The sequence below is a fragment of the Lycium barbarum genome, chromosome 3, assembly GCF_019175385.1.
Source record: "Lycium barbarum isolate Lr01 chromosome 3, ASM1917538v2, whole genome shotgun sequence".
NCBI classification, from domain to species: domain Eukaryota; kingdom Viridiplantae; phylum Streptophyta; class Magnoliopsida; order Solanales; family Solanaceae; genus Lycium; species Lycium barbarum.
Window position 1 is genome coordinate 107327788 of NC_083339.1, and position 18251 is coordinate 107346038.

The window sequence follows — 18251 nt, forward strand, 5'->3', positions numbered from 1 at the left end:
TCTTCAATTAATAGCACATTGGGATGACGTATAATTACATGTTTTATCCTTCAGATCCACGCTAGGCCTACCTCTAGCACAAAAGAGGTCCCGTGCATAATAGGTCGCGCTATGTTTGCTATATTTCTCTCTTACTATGTAATTTGTTTGCTATGAAATATGTGCTTCTTTCAAACGTTATTTGCCCAATGTTCGCATTATTTTAAGCAGCAACCATTTGCACTATACTAATGCAGTTTTCTTCATTTTCCCCCCAAAGGTTGATTCTTGTTGACTGCGAACTGGCAGACCACCCGTACTTCACAAGATCAAAAGCACGAGCATCCAACGATATGAATGATTCAGGGGCATCCGAACTGACTGGCTTGGGGCTTGTCACCGTTCCAAGAGACGAACCTGAGGCTTCGGGAGGAAGAAATGATGAACTTATCGCCCAATTGGTGCAGCAAATAGCCAACATGCAAAGTGAAATTGAGCGACTACGAAATCTTACCAACCTCTCCATTACCCTCAACACGCCTCACCATGAACAAAGAACAAGTGCGACAATCCCACCATCTTTTTCGCCTGTTGACTGGCCCGCCCCTCAGTCTTTTCCCTCAAACCCTCCACTTCACACAGTCAATCCATGCACTACCAATTCACCCCCCGTCCCACAACAAACTAGCCTGCAACAAACCATCTCACAACAATCAAATCCACAACAACCCATTCCACCATCGATCAACTCACAACAAACCATCCCGCAACAAACCAACATACAACAAACCATCCCGCAACAAAATGACCCACAACAAGCCAACCCCCAACAAATTAACTTCCAACAAACCAATCCGCCACCTTTCACCACTCCCTATATTCCTCAGCCTGCAGTTATCCAAACTACCCCATTTACCCAAAACTACTAAGCAACTCAACACATACCATTGGCACACACTGCTAACCATAATACGCAGTATGTGCCACCGGTATATGTAGCAGAAGCTCAACCTTTCACTACCCGATTGCAGGCCGTGTAGCATCCAGAGGTTGACCCTTATGAGGAGATAGAAAGGGAAGCCAGGGCGAAAGTAGACGAGAATATAGCAAAGGAGATTCGCAGTCTGAAGGAAGCAGTTAGAAGCATCCAAAACCACAAGGGATGCGAAGGACTAGAGTACGAGGATCTATGTATTCATCTCGATATTAAGTTGCCTGCTGGATATAAGGTGCCGAAGTTTGATATGTTTGATGGAAAAGGAAATCCTCGGGCTCACCTGAGGTCGTACTGTGATAAGCTTGTTGGAGTGGGAAAAGATCAAGCCATCAGGATGAAGCTGTTTATAAGGAGATTGGTACACATGCCAAGACCCGCAGAAATGGCATAATTGGGGAAAGATGGCACAAGAGTTCATGGATAGGTTCAGGGTCAACACTGAGATTGTCCCAGACCGGTTCTATTTGATGAAGTTAGAAAGGAAGTCGACAGAAACCTTCAAAGAGTATGCTATGCGCTGGAGAGCGGAAGCCGCAAAAGTCCAGCCCCCAATGGCGGAGAGTGAGATGACGACGCTCTTTGTACAGTCTTTAAAAGATGCCACATACTATGAAAGACTGATAAGCGTCATCGGACAAAAGTTTTCTGAAGTCATTAGAATGGGAGACTTCATAGAAGAAGGAATCAAGATAGGAAGAGTCACAAATATTGCAGCCTTGCAAGCAACAAGTAAGGCAATTCAATCAGATTCAGCTAAGAAGAAGAGGGACAGAGTGTCCGCGGTCATGACCATCCAGGAACAAAGACCAAACCAAATGTTAACCTACCAATACCCTTCATCCTAGCCCTCATATTACAGCCAATACACTCAAGCCCCTCAGCCTTATTATCAATCTCCATCCACTCCCCATCCTGTTTACCATACCCAACCAGCATATTACCCACCCCGAACACCTGCCCACCAAAGCCCATCACAATACCAGCCAACTTAATCGCCTCAACCCCAATACCAATCACCAAACCGTCCACAAAATGCACCCAGACCTCGCCCAAATTTTGAAAGAAAGCTAACCAAAACTTACACACCGTTAGCCGAACCCTTAGCCCAACTGTATGAAAGATTGAGAGCCGCAGGGATACTACAACCAATTCAGGGAAGAGTTCCTAACCCCCTTACTGGATGGTATGACGGGACTAAACGTTGCGCGTATCACTCAGGAGTTACTGGACATGATACTGAAAATTACCTTACTCTCAAGGACAAAATCGAAGCATTAATCAAAGAAGGGATCATCCAGCTCAAAGGAGCTCCCCCAAATATAAACAACAATCCGCTGCCCAATCATGGTGATGCAAATGTGAACATGATTACCATTGATGAGGACTGTGATTTGGAAGGGACTATTGTGCCAGTCAAAAAAGAGGAAAAGGTTGAATCATCTGCCTTTGTTGCTTCAGTGATCACGGTCCAAATGAGGGTCCCAATTGAAGTGGAAGTGCTCACTCCAAGGCCTAGAATCACAGCCTTAGTTGCTCAGGCACCTCCTTCCAACACCAAAGCAGTTCCCTGGAATTATCCGTCTGATGAAAGGGACAAAGCAAAGGGAAAATTGGTTGTGGAGACTGTTGCTGCTGGAATGAAAAGATCTGGGTGGTGTTATACCCCCGAGAAGGTAGCACGAGGAGCACCAAGCCAAGAAAATGGCCAAAAGAAGGCTGTGACTGAGGCCGAAGTTGAAGAATTCTGGAGAAAAATGCCAACTAAAGAATATTCTGTTGTAGAACAACTAAAGAAAACACCAGCCCAAATTTCTTTATTGGCATTGTTGATGAGTTCTGAAGCTCATAGGAACGCTTTAGCAAAGGTGCTGAGTGAAGCTTATGTTCCGGCTGAGACTTCCAGCAAGAAATTTTCAGCCATGGTTGGAGAAGTCCTTGAGGCCCACAAAGTTTCTTTTCATAATGATGAATTGCCACCTGAAGGTTTGGGGCACAACAAAGCACTGAACATCACAGTCAAATGCAGGGACAAGTTTATTTCCAAGGTATTGATTGATGGGGGTTCAGCTGTGAACATATGTCCGGTCACTACTCTCCGAGCCTTAGGAATTGATATCGGGAAGCTTCGCGACAGTCAGGTGATAGTCAAAGGTTTTGATGGAGCTCAAAGAGGTGTCATGGGAGAGATTGACTTAGCCTTGGAAATCGGACCTGTGGAGTTTACGGTGGAATTCCAAGTAATTGATATATCCGCTAGCTACAATCTGCTGATAGGAAGGCCATGGATCCACATGGCTGGTGCAGTCCCCTCTACCCTACATCAAAGTTTGAAATTTGTCTGGAATCATCAAGAAATTGTGATCCATGGAGAAGGCAGCAATTCAATCTGTCCCGAAAGCTCAATTCCTGTTATTGAAAGTGTAGAAAGGCTGGATGGATCTGTCTTCCATGTCAAGGAAACCATGTGTGCTACTCAAGTTGAAAGGATGAAATTGCCACGCGTGCTTATGATGGTTGCATGGGAAATGCTGAAGAATGGTTTCCAGCCCGGTCGAGGTCTTGGAGTGAATTTGGATGGAATAGTGAAACCAATTCAGTTATCCGGCTAAAAGGACACTTTTGGTCTTGGATACGAACCCATTCCTGAAGAAATTTCACTGGCTAGTCTCAAAAGAAGAAGTGATATTCCCTTGCCAAAGACTGTTCCTCTCCTGAATCAGTCAATTTTCAAAGCATCCGCTACACAAGCATCAAAAGAAGAACCTGAAGACAGCCTCGTGGAAGGTCTCAAGAATTTATTCATTGCCGAGGAGGAAGCTGAATGCTCTGAAAACCCAACTATCTAGGATGCTGAGCCTGGAGATATTTTGAACAATTGGACTTGTACCCCGCCCCCGGTTCTCCGGGAGTCTTGGTAGACAATTTGTATTAAATATTTGATGAAACAACACGATTCAAAACTGAGGCCTGAATCGTGTTTATGCTTTTGTTGTTTTGCCTCCAAACATTTGAAAGCTCAAATGCCAAATTCAAGCTATGCTTTTTATTTATTATTCCGTCTTTATTTAATTAATTTTCTTTTATTTTTCAGCAATCAAATTAATAAATCTGCCGATACTGTGAATGTGACACGTAATGAAACAAGCGAGCCCATAGTAAATGCCGAACAAGACTCTGAAGAATATGAAGAGGACATGCAACCTGAAGCGTTAACTAAGGATTTTGAACATTTTGAGAATAAGCCAAAACCAAATTTGGACGAAACAGAAACCATAAACTTGGGAGATTAAGAAACTGTGAGGGAAACAAGAATCAGCGTCCATTTAATTCCGTCACAAAGGGAAGAATTGATCAACCTGTTGAGATAATATATAGACGTGTTCGCATGTTCTTATGATGACAAACCGGTTCTAAGCACAGACATTGTTTCGCATAAGCTGCCTATTGATCCCTCTTGCCCTCCGGTAAAACAAAAGAAGAGAAACATTAAACCGGATTTGAGTTTAAAAATCAAGGAAAAAGTCTCCAAGCAATTTGATGCAAAGGTCATTCGAGCAGCAAGGTACCCCACTTGGCTAGCCAATATCGTGCCTGTACCAAAGAAGGATGGCAAAGTCAGGGTGTGCGTGGATTATCGGGACCTCAACAGGGCTAGTCCGAAAGATGACTTTCCCCTCCCGAATATTCACATTCTTATTGATAACTGTGCGAAGCATGAGTTGCAGTCATTCGTCGATTGCTACGCATGATATCACCAAATTCTGATGGATGAAGAAGATGCTGAGAAACCGACATTCATCACACCTTGGGGAGTATACTATTATCGAGTGATGCCTTTTGGGCTCAAGAACGCAGGTGCCACCTATATGAGAGACATGACTACCATTTTTGAAGATATGATCCATAAGGAGATTGAAGTCTATATGGACGACATCATCATCAAGTCACGAAAGAGCTCAGATCACTTGACGGGTTTGAAGAAGTTCTTTGACAGGTTGAGGCGATACAATTTGAAATTAAATCCCGCAAAATGTGCATTTGATGTTCCTGCTGGGAAGTTGTTGGGTTTTATTGTGAGCAGGAGAGGTTTAGAATTGGATCCTTCGAAGATAAAGGCTATTCAAGACTTGCCTGCCCCAAAGAGTCGAAAGGATGTGATGAGTTTCCTCGGTCGCCTTAACTATATTAGTCGGTTCATAACACAATCGACAGTAATATGTGAGCCAATAATCAAGTTGTTGAGGAAAGATGCTGCTACCAAATGGACAGAAGATTGCCAAAAGGCTTTCGATAGAATCAAAGAGTATTTGTCTAATTCGCCTGTTTTGGTGCCTCCAGAAGCAGGAAGACCTTTGTTGTTGTATTTGTCCGTGTCCACGAATGCATTTGGATGTGTGTTGGGATAGCATGATGAAACAGGAAAGAGGGAGCAAGCAATATATTACTTAAGCAAGAAGTTCACGCCTTACGAGGCCCGATATACTTTATTAGAACGCACCTGCTGTGCCCTGACTTGGGTTGCCCAAAAGTTGAGTCATTACCTGTCTGCATATACTACTTATCTCATCTCAAGGATGGATCCACTCAAGTATATCTTTCAGAAGCCTATGCCTACTGGGAAGTTAGCCAAATGGAAAATCTTGCTAAGTGAGTTTGATATTGTATATGTTACCCAAAAGGTTGTCAAAGGGCAGGCAATAGCCGATCATTTTGCTGAAAATCCCGTAGATGAAGAGTACGTACCTCTCAGGACTTATTTCCCGGATGAAGAGGTATTATTTGTCGGAGAAGATATCGCAGAAGAATATCCAGGGTGGAGAATGTTCATTGACGGGCCGCAAACTCCAAAGGAGTCGGTGTTGGAGCAGTTTTAATTTCAGAGTCAGGCCAGCGTTATCCAATTTCAGCAAAGCTCAGGTTTCCGTGCACCAACAATATGGCAGAATATGAAGCTCATATTCTTGGTCTCAGAATGGTCGTCGATATGAGCATACAAGAACTATTGGTTATAGGTGATTCTGACATATTGGTTCATCAAGTACAAGGCGAATGTACCACCAAGAACGTGAAGATACTTCCGTACCTGCATTGCGTGAAAGATCTGTGTAAGAGATTTATCAAGGTGGAATTCAAACATGTTCCAAGGGCTCAGAATGAGTTCGCTGATGCTTTGGCAACCTTGTCCTCTATGATTCAGCACCCAGACAAGAATTACATAGATCCTATCAAGGTGAATGTGCACGATCAGCAAGCTTATTATTTCTATGTGGATGAAGAGCCTGATGGAGAACCTTGGTATTATGACATTAAGAAGTATCTCAAGGCAGGAGACTACCTAGAAGGCATAACCAGTGTTCAGAAGAAAACACTTCGAAGATTAGCAAACCACTTTTTCCTAAATGGAGAAATCCTTTATAGGAGGACTTCAGATTTAGGACTATTAAGGTGTGTTGATGCCAAAGAAGTAGCCAAGTTGATTGAAGAAGTGCATGGCGGTATATGTGGGCCTCACATGAATGGTTTTACTCTGGCTAAGAAAATTCTACGAGCAGGCTATTTCTGGATGACTATGGAATCAGATTGCATTCGTTTTGTGCAAAAGTGTCATCGATGTCAGATTCATGACGATTTGATTTGAGTCCCGCCAAATGAATTAAATGTGACGAGTTCTCCGTGGCCATTCGCAGCTTGGGGCATAGATGTCATTGGCCCTATCGAGCCTGCCGCGTCAAATGGACATAGGTTCATTCTGGTGGCCATCGACTACTTCACAAAATGGGTAGAAGCATCTTCGCACAAGGCAGTGACGAAGAAGGTGGTGGAAGATTTTGTTCGCAACAACATCATTTGTCGATTCGGAATCCCGGAGTCGATTATAACAGATAATGGAGCTAATCTCAATAGTGATCTGATGCGGGAGATTTGCGAAACATTTAAGATTACTCACTGCAACTCCACTCCGTACAGACCTCAGATGAATGGAGCAATTAAAGCAGCCAACAAAAACATCAAGAGAATATTGCGGAAGATGATTGATAGTCACAGGCATTGGCACGAAAAATTGCCATTAGCCCTTCTCGGTTATCGCACCACTGTAAGGACTTCATCTAGGGCAACGCCTTATCTTTTGATCTATAGGACAGAGGTGGTGTTACCTGCTGAGGTAGAGATACCATCTTTGAGAATTATCCAAGAAGCCGAGTTGAATGATGCCAAGTGGATATAGAATCGATATGAACAATTGATGCTCATTGATGAAAAGAGGATGAATGCAGTTTGTCATGGGCAACTTTATCGGAACAGAATGGCCAAAGCTTTCAATAAGAAGGTAAGACCGAGACAGTTCAAACCGGGGCAATTGGTATTGAAGCGCATATTCCCATGCCAAGATGAAGCTAAGGGAAAATTTGCACCTAACTGGCAAGGGCCTTACATGGTTCATCGACAACTGACTGGAGGGGCATTAATTCTAGCAGAAATGGATGGCGAAGTTTGGCCGAAAGCTATCAATGCAGATGCCGTCAAGAGATACTACATCTAGGAGCTTTTCATTTATTTCATATGTAATGTCTTTCCATGTAATGAAAACTACATTCCCTCGGCGGGATACATAAGAAACCCATATCGGGTTTGGTATTTTAAGATATAAATTTCAAAAATTCTCATTTGTTTGTAACATGAACTACACCTGACCTGATTCCCGCGGCGAGATACGTAGGCGGCCTATATGGGCCTCGGTCACATTATTAGAAAATCTCAATTTCATTTTTCTTGTAATTTGAACTACGCTTGACCTGATTCCCTTAGTGGGATACATAGGCAGCCTATACCAGGCTCAGTCTCGTCATTGTAAAAGCTCAACATCCTCCTGTGCCAGAAACGGGGAAAATTTTTAAGGGCATCATAGCAAGAGACATCAAGAGACATGAAAGAGTATATGTTCAATAGAGTCATCAGGCAAAAGGAAGACTTTGGAGAAAAGTCGCTCGGCTTTGTTTCACAATGTGTCACAGTCCCAAGTGCAGCAGAAATTATTTATCACTATATACATATTTTTATGCATATTTCCTTTTTGAAATAATATGATTTTTAATCAAATAGTTTTGCTAAAAAGCCAAGGCTTAGAAATAGGCGGAGGTTCTAAGTCTAGACAAAGTTGGAAGCATGAAGTGTCAAGAGCCAGATCTTCAAAGTCAACGCGAATCAGCCCCCCCCCCCCCCCCCCCCTAACTTACAAATTTTCTTTGAATGCAGATTTCCAAATTGCGGAAGCTGAAATATATAATGGTTACAGCCTTGCAAGGATTGCGCGTCGATCGGTTTGAGTTTTCTTATAACAATTATGCCTCTCAAGTATCAATAATTCTCGAGATTTGCGATAAATTAATGCTTAAGTCTTGCAAATGATTTTTCGAATGTATCGACGCACAAATATTATCTATTACTTTCAAATACTTCGCATAAATTACTTTCAAATGCCCTGCAAACGCACTGCACATGCACTATTGCTTTCAAACGCACTGCACATGCATTGCATTATTACTTTCAAATGCCCTGAAAACGCACTGCATAAATGCTCTCAAACGCGCTGCACATATATAGCATTATTACTTTCAAATGCCCTGCAAACGCACTGCACATGTATTGCACTATTACTTTCAAATGCCCTGCAAACGCACTGCACATGTATTGCACTATTACTTTCAAATGCCCTGCAAACGCACTGCATAAATGCTCTCAAACACACCGCACATGCATTGCATTATTACTTTCAAATGCCCTGCAAACGCCCTGCATCAATGCTCTCAAACGCACCGCACATGCACTGCATTATTACTTTCAAATGCCCTGCAAACGCACTGCATCAATGCTCTCAAACGCACCGCACATGCATTGCATTATTACTTTCAAATGCCCTGCAAACGCACTGCATCAATGCTCTCAAACGCACCGCTCATGCATTGCACTATTACTTTCAAATGCCTTGCAAACGCACTGCATCAATGCTCTCAAATGCACCGCACATACATTGCATGGCTGCCTTCAAAAGGCTGCCTGGACAAAATAGGCTACTGAGTCAACGTCTTTGCCCGACAATTCTTTCATTATTACCGGTCAAAGAGGGACAAGTTGTTGACACCCAATTTTGTCCCGCCTTCCCCAAAATATTTATTTACGCTTCTAATATTTTTGGCAACTTAAGAAATAATTATTTATATTTTACTACAATTATTAGCTTTTTATTAATATCAGCGTTTCATTATCCTATTGTAGTCACTAGCTATTATTTTTTTTATTACCGTTACTACTACCATTATTACCATTATTATTATTATTATTATTATTATTATTATTATTATTATTATTATTATTACCAGTATTGTTATAATTTGCATTATGATCATTTCAGCATTTTTACCACATTATGCACACGCATCGCATTTATTTTCGCACAATTAAATAATGGCGTTTATTCACTGATTGAACTTAAAAAATATTATCGCACGGCTATTATGACGTCATATAATTTTATTTTTTTATCTGAGCACTAATAAATATATACTTTTACATTAAATAATATTTTGGCACACGTTGATTAATTGAAGGAGGTCTTTTATGCAAATTTACAAGCCCAAAATAGCACCCTTCCCCTTCTCTCTCTTCTCTCTCTCTCCTCACCCGCCCTTTTCTCTCTCCGACGATTACAGTAAAATCGCAGACGCCTTTCACCTCTATCAGACCACGCATGGTCATTTTGGGGAAGGATATTAATGGCTCGTCCTTCCCCCCATCCGGATTTAACCGTTGAAAGAGGTTAAGTTTTGTTTGCTTCTTCTTTCTTTTCTGCTTGCATCTGAAAACCTTAATGAGTTTCGTCGATTTGTGAAGTTGAAATCGTTTTCCTTATCAGTTCTTTTTGTCATTTTCGTAGTACACGTTTAATGGTTTTTGTTTTCTTCTTCATTATTTCTGATCGACGACAGAAAAGGGCCTCCTAACTTTTTGATTTGAAAATATTTTGACCAGAAATCCCACCCAATTTTCGTTTTAGAACCCCAGCAAAACCCTAGTTGATTCATATAAATAATCCTTTCTTGAGTCATTTTAGGGGAGTTTTTTTTTTTAGCCGCCTCGAATCCCCTGGAAATAGAAGTCTTTAGCCGCCCAGAAATTCCCCTCTAAGAAAATATTACTTTGTAGCAGTCACAATATTCTTGATATCGATTCAAAAAGATACTAAATCATTTTTTCTGTTTTCTATTGCCCCTGGATTTATTTCGAATCCGAGTGCGCACAAATTCGAAGATTTGTAGTGTTCGAGTGTGTATCGGAGACCCCGCATCCACTTCGCTGCACCCGAAGAAGGTGAACCTCCTCCCTTTAGTTATTTTATTTTCTGTTTGATTCTTGTTTGTTGTCCTGCTATGTGTTAGTTTGTTAGTTAACATTAGTAGTAAAAGCATGATTAGGGTGCATTTAGGTATTGTTTGGTAGTTAAGTTAAGATTAATATGCTTATACTTGTGCTGTTTAGTTAAAACTATTGCTGAATGTCTATCTAGATAAGTTTGTCTATTGGTAGTGGCTTAAATATGGTAAATAAGCATTTAGTTTCCTTTATTAGTTAATTTCCTGAATGATAATTGCTTAAGCATGCTCAAATGTGCATCAGATGTTCGGTTGTGATTACTTAAGCCATGTTTAATTATGATTAAGTATAGTGGGTGCTTTTGCTAATTGAAATTTTGATTCTCAATAACCTAGCATGTGAGTAAGTGTTCACTAGTTATTTAGTAAATCAGTAGTGAATTATTGTAGTTTGAGGTTCAATTTGCTGATATGATTCAAATGTTAACTTAGTTTAATAACAATATGTGCCTCATTTGCTGACTCAATCATGTCGTTAGTAGCATGTTGGATAGTTTAGTTGTGTGTCTTGTTTTATTATGTCAAAAGGGCCACTGAATTACCTATGTGGATTATTTGGTCTGTTGTTTTGGTAGTTGGACAATGTTAAATAGCCTATCTTGAATCCTAATGTGTCATCTGTTTTGACCAGTGTTCTCCTGGGAATGTATGTTGCTTGAGTTTATTTTCCCCTTTTGTTCCCTAATGCCCAGTTAGACCTCATTTCCCTTTTTTTTTTAGTTTCAGTTTTGTCCATGAGAAAATGTGGTAATGAGGTCAGTTTAAGGTTGTAAATATAGGCTAGGGAGTCAATCTTCGTTTAAAAAATGTATATGAGTTGACTGTTATCAGAATTTTGGTAAGTCTGTGCGCTGTAATATTTCTGCCCTTCTCCTGTCGATAGTTTATCGTCTTGTTACCTTTGGATCTTTAATAAATGAATGTACCTCTACGTAAGTTGGCCGTGGGAAAGTAATAATATGCCTAAAAGTCTTGAGGTGATTATGTTATTCTGTGTTTTACTTAAATGGATTTAAGGCCATCTCGAGAACTTAAGGTTTGACATGCCTGAGGTATTACCTGATCTGTTGTGTTGTGTTGTTAATGTTAAAGGTGAGTATTAAGCCGATAGCATGTCATGTTTTACCCTTCCTTTTCTTTGTTAGTTTGATGTGCTCTCTGAGTATATGATGTCTCCTCCATCGATGTTTAGTGTTGGTTCTTACCTCATTTATTGGTCTGTAGATTCTGATTTGGTCTTATTTTGACTCTAAACTGTAAAGATACTGTTAATACTCTTCTAAAATCTACCTCAATTAAACTGAAAACTATTTACCTCTTTAATTCATTAGGATAAGCATCTGAGCATGAATCTGCCTCCATATGTTTTGCTTTACAAGTGTTTTTCTTATGTTCTCTTGTTGGCCTAAAAAAGAGATTGAAATCTAATTGTTCTTTGGCCTCAAGTTTGGACAAAATATGACAAGACTTTAACTAAACGAATCAATGATTGTTTCATGTGTGTTAAGCCCTTTCTTTCTCTTACATTACATAGCTAATGCATGTTGTGTTTTCTGTACTTGTTTAAAATTTTATAAGCCCTCATGTTTCACGTATATCATGATTGATTATGTATATATATGTATACGACCAGTATATCTTAGTCGATACAGTTGTGGGGAGATTAGTGGGTCATTATGGATTAAGCTTGAACCCTCCCCAGTGTTAGCCATGTCTGGGATTCATGAAATCCCTTGGAACTTGTGCAACATCGGGAAGACGGGGGCAAAAGCTTTCCGATACTAACCTTCTAAGTATCCTTATGAATGTGTCACGACCCAACCCCGTAGGCCGTGACTAGTGCCCGATCTGGGCACCCAAACCTATCTATCAAATGTATTCAAATATATAGCAGAAGCCGACAAGGCTATATTCCAAATTTAGATAATTTCTAGAAAATTTCGGCAGAGTTTCCTTTGTTTTACAGACTATCCAAAATAGCCCTGTACACAGCAAACACCATCAATGGCCACACAGGGCTAACAAAGCAACGTATAAACATATGCGGACCGGCCGCCTCGGCGTATGGGATCGCCCAAACAACATATACACATAACCATACAGAAAGACCATAACCCACAGACATGTCTACAGGCCTCTAACAGACATAACAGAATCATATGACGGGACAGGGCCCCGCCGTACCCCAAATGACCATATGTACAGAAGATGAAAACAACAGAAGATATATACCAAAATATAAGCTCCGGATCAACAGGAGCACTCCCAAGTAGCGGAACAGGTGTCCTAAGCCGGTGGCGTATCAAAAGGAGCGTCTGTACCTGCGGGCATGTAACGCAGCCCCCCGAAGAACAGGGGGTCAGTACGGAAAATGTACCGAGTATGTAAAGCGGAAATGCAACAAATAAAATCATAATCAAGAACAGAAGTAGAGAATGATAACTGTCAGGATCACAGTCAGAGCCGGAGGTACAAAGATATAGATAGCAGAATCATACTCGGAGTCGTAGATCCAGAATAAGACAGACGGAGCTATAGTCAGAGTCCGAAGTACAAAAGGTGAATACCTTATCCGAGACCTCAGAAAAGTAATGTCAAAGCATAGATGATGCATGCCAAGTCGTATAACATCATATAAACACATATAACGTGTCCCGGCCCTCTGATAAGGGACTCGGTGGATGAAATCATGTATAACAAAATCATATATCATATATGCAAATAGCGTGTCCCGGCCCTTTGTTAAGGGACTCGGTGGTGAAATCATGCATGTCAGAATCATGTACTGTGTATACATAACATGTCCCGGCCCTCTACTGCGGGTCTCGGTGGATAATCATCATGTGTCATCCTGGCCGCCATCCCCGTATCATTATCTCATAAACATATGCAAATAACGTGTCCCGGCCCGCAAGTATGAGGGACTCGGTGGGAAATGCAGAGAAATGCGCACGAGATCATGTCCTGGCCCAGGCTCAGTGAAAAGACATACTGTGACTTGCACGAACAGAGTAATGCAGAAACATATGCATATAAGTCCAGACTTAATAGACAAACCAAATGATAAGTCTTAGGATGTACCTTTTGTAACCTGCGATGGATTATATCAAAGCAGACTCCCGAGATTGTTCGTACATAATAAATATACCATAGGGTTTGACTGAATAGTCAGAATGGTCGTTCCTTAACAAATGGGACTGTTTAAATGACAAATCATTTCAAAGGAGTCGGATATTAGTCATAGTGTGTATGGACGCCCTTTTTGGGGATGGTACGATCCATTATATCAAATCATGTTTCTAAGGTCATAGCACATATCAAAATGTAATATAGATTCATCACATTTACTATCTGACAGACGGAACAATAATCAAAAGATTCTTTTAAGCACTATATAGAAATAAGACAAATAAAGCAATAGTAGGAGGTCTCGGAATCTGCGGGCCCACCTCGGGTCAATCGAGGTGGTAAACTCAAATTATGAATCATAGACCTTGTAGAGTCATTCATGAGAGTTTTAGGGTATTCCGGTTCCATTTATGAAAGTTGCATACTTATAGGTCAGTTTGGAGGCAATTTAGGAAAAATTGATTCAATCTCACTAAAGGATTTGGAGCCAATTTCAATCTCGTAATCCGAGGAGCAGGGTCGTTTCCAAGGCTCGCGTTCGAGCCTACTACGTTTAGAACATGCCAAAGAATAAAGAGCAAAGCTTTACATACCTTGGTTGCGCCTTACGCTTGCCCAATCTCAATTCCCGTTTCGTCCAAAAACTGCAAATGGTCACATTTACCAATTACTATTCATGAGACTTAAAAATTCTATTCTTAACCAATACTTGCCTATAAAAATTTGGGCAGCATCTCCCCTATACATATAGCCTCCCCGAGATTCAACTCGGCTCAAAACAACCAACAACAACCCAACAACAACATCAACGACATCAACAATCACAATATAGACTAATTAGTCCTCCTTCCGACATAGTGCAATAACTCTCATTTCCAACTTCGCATTTCCAACTCAATCTCAATATTTTCACATTCATTAAGATCATTACAATACCATTCGGACGCATATCATAACATTTCTACAATATATACACAAAATATACAAAACATGCAAACTTTCCATCAAAGCCATGATTTATCAAATTCTTCTAATCTTTAACATACAAGTTCATAACACATTTTCACCTTCCAAGTTCATCCACATTAATCATAATTTACACCTTAACCACTTCTTTTTCTTAATTTCATATGATCATACTAAAACAACATACTTTCCGACAACAACTTAACAACAAATTCTTTAGCTTAAACCATTATTCTTCCATCCACTTCACAAGGCCATAACAACACAATTAACATATCAAACAAAGTTAATTCATTTTCATTTCAATTCCCATACCACACGGCCAACATCCAGTTTTCCAACTTCCATCAATTTCATTCCACTTTCATTTCTAATATGAATTACACCATATCCACAACTAGAATTCAACATAAAAATTCAACTCATATTACTTACACAAAAATGCTCACATATGGCCAACTACATACATACACATCCACTTGCAAACTTCTATATTTTCATAGTTTCTACTCATTTCCATATACTACAACACAAACAAAACTTCATAACATAAAAAGAACATAAAAATTCTTACCTTTTCCAACAAGTTCTCCTTGCCACCAAAGATAGTTTCTTGCCAAAATAATTGTACTACTTTGTAGAGAATATTGAACTTGATAAGAATTCAAGAAAATTATAAGTCTTGAATCAAGGTTGAAAGCTTGGGAATTTTTTCTTTCTTTTCTCTTCCTTTTCTTTTCTCCTTTCTCTTGGCCGTTTTTCTCCTCCTTGTTTGTTCTTGATTTCACTTTTGTTTTTCTTGAAGTTTCTTGAACCTAGCCCCCTTTATATAATTAATCACATGGAAAATTAATTAAACTCCAAGGGCTTGGGCCATTGCATGGCCGGCCACCCCCTTGTTTTGGGCTTCAAATTTTTCTTATTTTATTTTGAGCCCAATTCATTAAAATCTCGTTTTGTAATTCCCGAACAAATTTTCAAAATTCCAATTTTTGCCCTTGGCCTTCTCCAACACTTCCACACCAATATTTTTCATGAACAACCTACATATATAAGTTCAAATCCACATATGACCTTATTCCTTACAAATCGTAATTATTTCGAATTTTCCGAATATGCAAAAATACGGGGTATAACAGAATGTGTATATACGAAGTATACTCAAATATACATAGTATATACATAATCCACTAGTCTGTTTTGAATTTACATTATATATGTTTAGCCTTATTTATTGATTACGTACTAATCATTTTCTTTTGTTTTTATGCATAACCATCGCGTACGAGTCCAAGGGACTCGTCTTCTTCCGTATTCGGTGTTGGGCTAAAGCCCAACATGACCTCTCTCGAGTCAATCCCGGTCCGCAGCAATATATAAAAAAAAAATATTACTAGGCCAAAGCCCAACTGCAGCAACAGATCGCAGCAGCTCTAAAATGGGCCAAGCCCATTAAAACTTCTTATTTCCGTGGCTCTATTTTGTTTGTGCAGATTGATTGCTTGACTAACACTTTGTCTCATTTTATTTTCTTAGCTTAGATGATTCCTAATGAATTAGTGGTGCTAGTTTTAGTGTAATGGGTAGTTAATTTAAGGGAAAAACCCACAATTAATTTCGTAGGTTTCATTCTTGTTTTTCTTTATGTTAAATTATTCATAGTATCTATAATATTTATTTTTAGAACAATTGATTTTCAAATAGCGTGAACACATATTTTGAGTTAAGGGAATCATGTTTTTATTCTTACTATCTTAAAAATTTTTAAACGTAGTGGATATGCCAATATGAACTCAAGTATATTTTATAAACAATTTTTTCAAGAATTACCCAATTATGCATATTTTCAGCCAAGTATAGTTAATACCAAAATAAATAAAAGGAGAAAGCAAACTCAAGCCCTTTTTTTAGAATAAATCTAGATTTTTTTACATTGCCATATTCATATAACATAATTTTATCCAAGGCTCAAATTTGCTAAATCTTCTTTTAAAAGCTATTATGCAATTCCTAATTTAAAATCCACGCAAGTTGTGTCGGAATTATTTTTTATTAAAAAAAAATGGTATTAAGATGTATGATTTATAAAAAATGATTTTTGTCCTTTGAAAATAATTATTTCCCTATACAAGTTTAGAAACGCATTATATTGTTTATTTGCAAGTTTTCTCTATTTTAATTACGTATATGCATTCTATGAGACATCTTTCTTAAAATTACTTATAAAATACTATTTATTATATTTTTGATATTAACCTAAGTTTGGTCGGTAACCATAATTAATGGATTCTAAAGGATGCCTAAGCCCTTCCCTTTAGGATAATCTAGAACCCTTACCTAGAATCACACTAATTAAGTAGACCGTTAACGGAGGTTTAGTTTAACTTTACCTTAGTTAATAATTAGGTGTCCTAATTCATCTTTTAAATTAATTAGGTGGCGACTCCTTAAAATAAACAAAAAAATAGGAATCACCAATATGTTGTACTCTACTTTGACCAGTTTAAATGGGGTATAACATGAGAGTTATCCTACTGATTCATCAACCAACAGTGTTCCTTTCAATGAGAGTACTCAAATGACTGTTCCTGATCAGACTTATAAGGGATCAGGTTTAACCAAAGCTGAGTAATCTCAGTTGCAGTTCCTACTACACAAAACTCACATCTCACCTGGATCATCTCATTCTCTCATGGCATCTGCTCACTTTGCAGGTAGAGTTGCTACTCATAGTGTTTTGCTCAAACCTTGTCTATTTTCAAAGGTCGATAGTTCAGTATGGATCATAGACTCAGGGGCATCTGATTATATGACATCCAAATTGTCTCTCCTATTCAACATTAAACCCCATTCTATCCCCTGTCTTGTTTCTTTACCTAATGGCTATAAGGTCAAGGTCACAAATAGTGGATCTTTAAATCTGTTTCCAAATTTTACACTACATAATGTGATGTATGTCCCTACTTTCCAGTACAATCTCATCTCCGTATATCAGTTAGTTTCCCAGTTTGATGGTATTGCCCATTTTACCAAGAATCTGTGCCTTTTTCAGGACCATTCACAGACGAAGCCACTGGTACTTGGTAGGTTGGACAATGGCTTATACAAGCTGGCTATTCCTCCACTGTCTTCTGCTGCTACCACCTCTGTCCCTAGTCATTCTCTTTCTGTTAAGCCTGCTGTTTGTAATGCTCCATGAATTTAATTCTGTTGTTTCCTCTAAAGCATATGTATGTTCTTCTGTGAATATTAATAAAATGGATGTTGTGTGGCATTTCAGGCTTGGCCATATCCCATTTTCTAGAATGAAAACCATTCCGGCTATTAATTCATCTTTATCTTCTACTCAATCTTTTCCTTGTTCTATATGTCCTTTAGCTAGACAGACTAGGCTCTCTTTCCCTTCTAGTGACATTCATTCTACTGCCATTTTCCAATTAATACATGTAGATACCTGGGGTCCTTATCACACATCCACTACATCTAATGCTAGATACTTTCTAACTATTGTTGATGACTACTCTAGATGTACTTGGACCCACTTGATGGGGGCTAAGAGCAATGCTTTTGATTTGCTCAAAGCCTTCATTGCCATGGTTGACACTCAATTTCACACTAAGGTGCAAACTGTGAGAAGTGACAATGCCATGGAGTTGGGTTCTAGTCATGCTGGTTCTTCCTTCTTTGCTGAGAAAGGCATCATCCATCAGACTTCCTGTCCACACACCCCACAACAAAATGGGGTGGTGGAA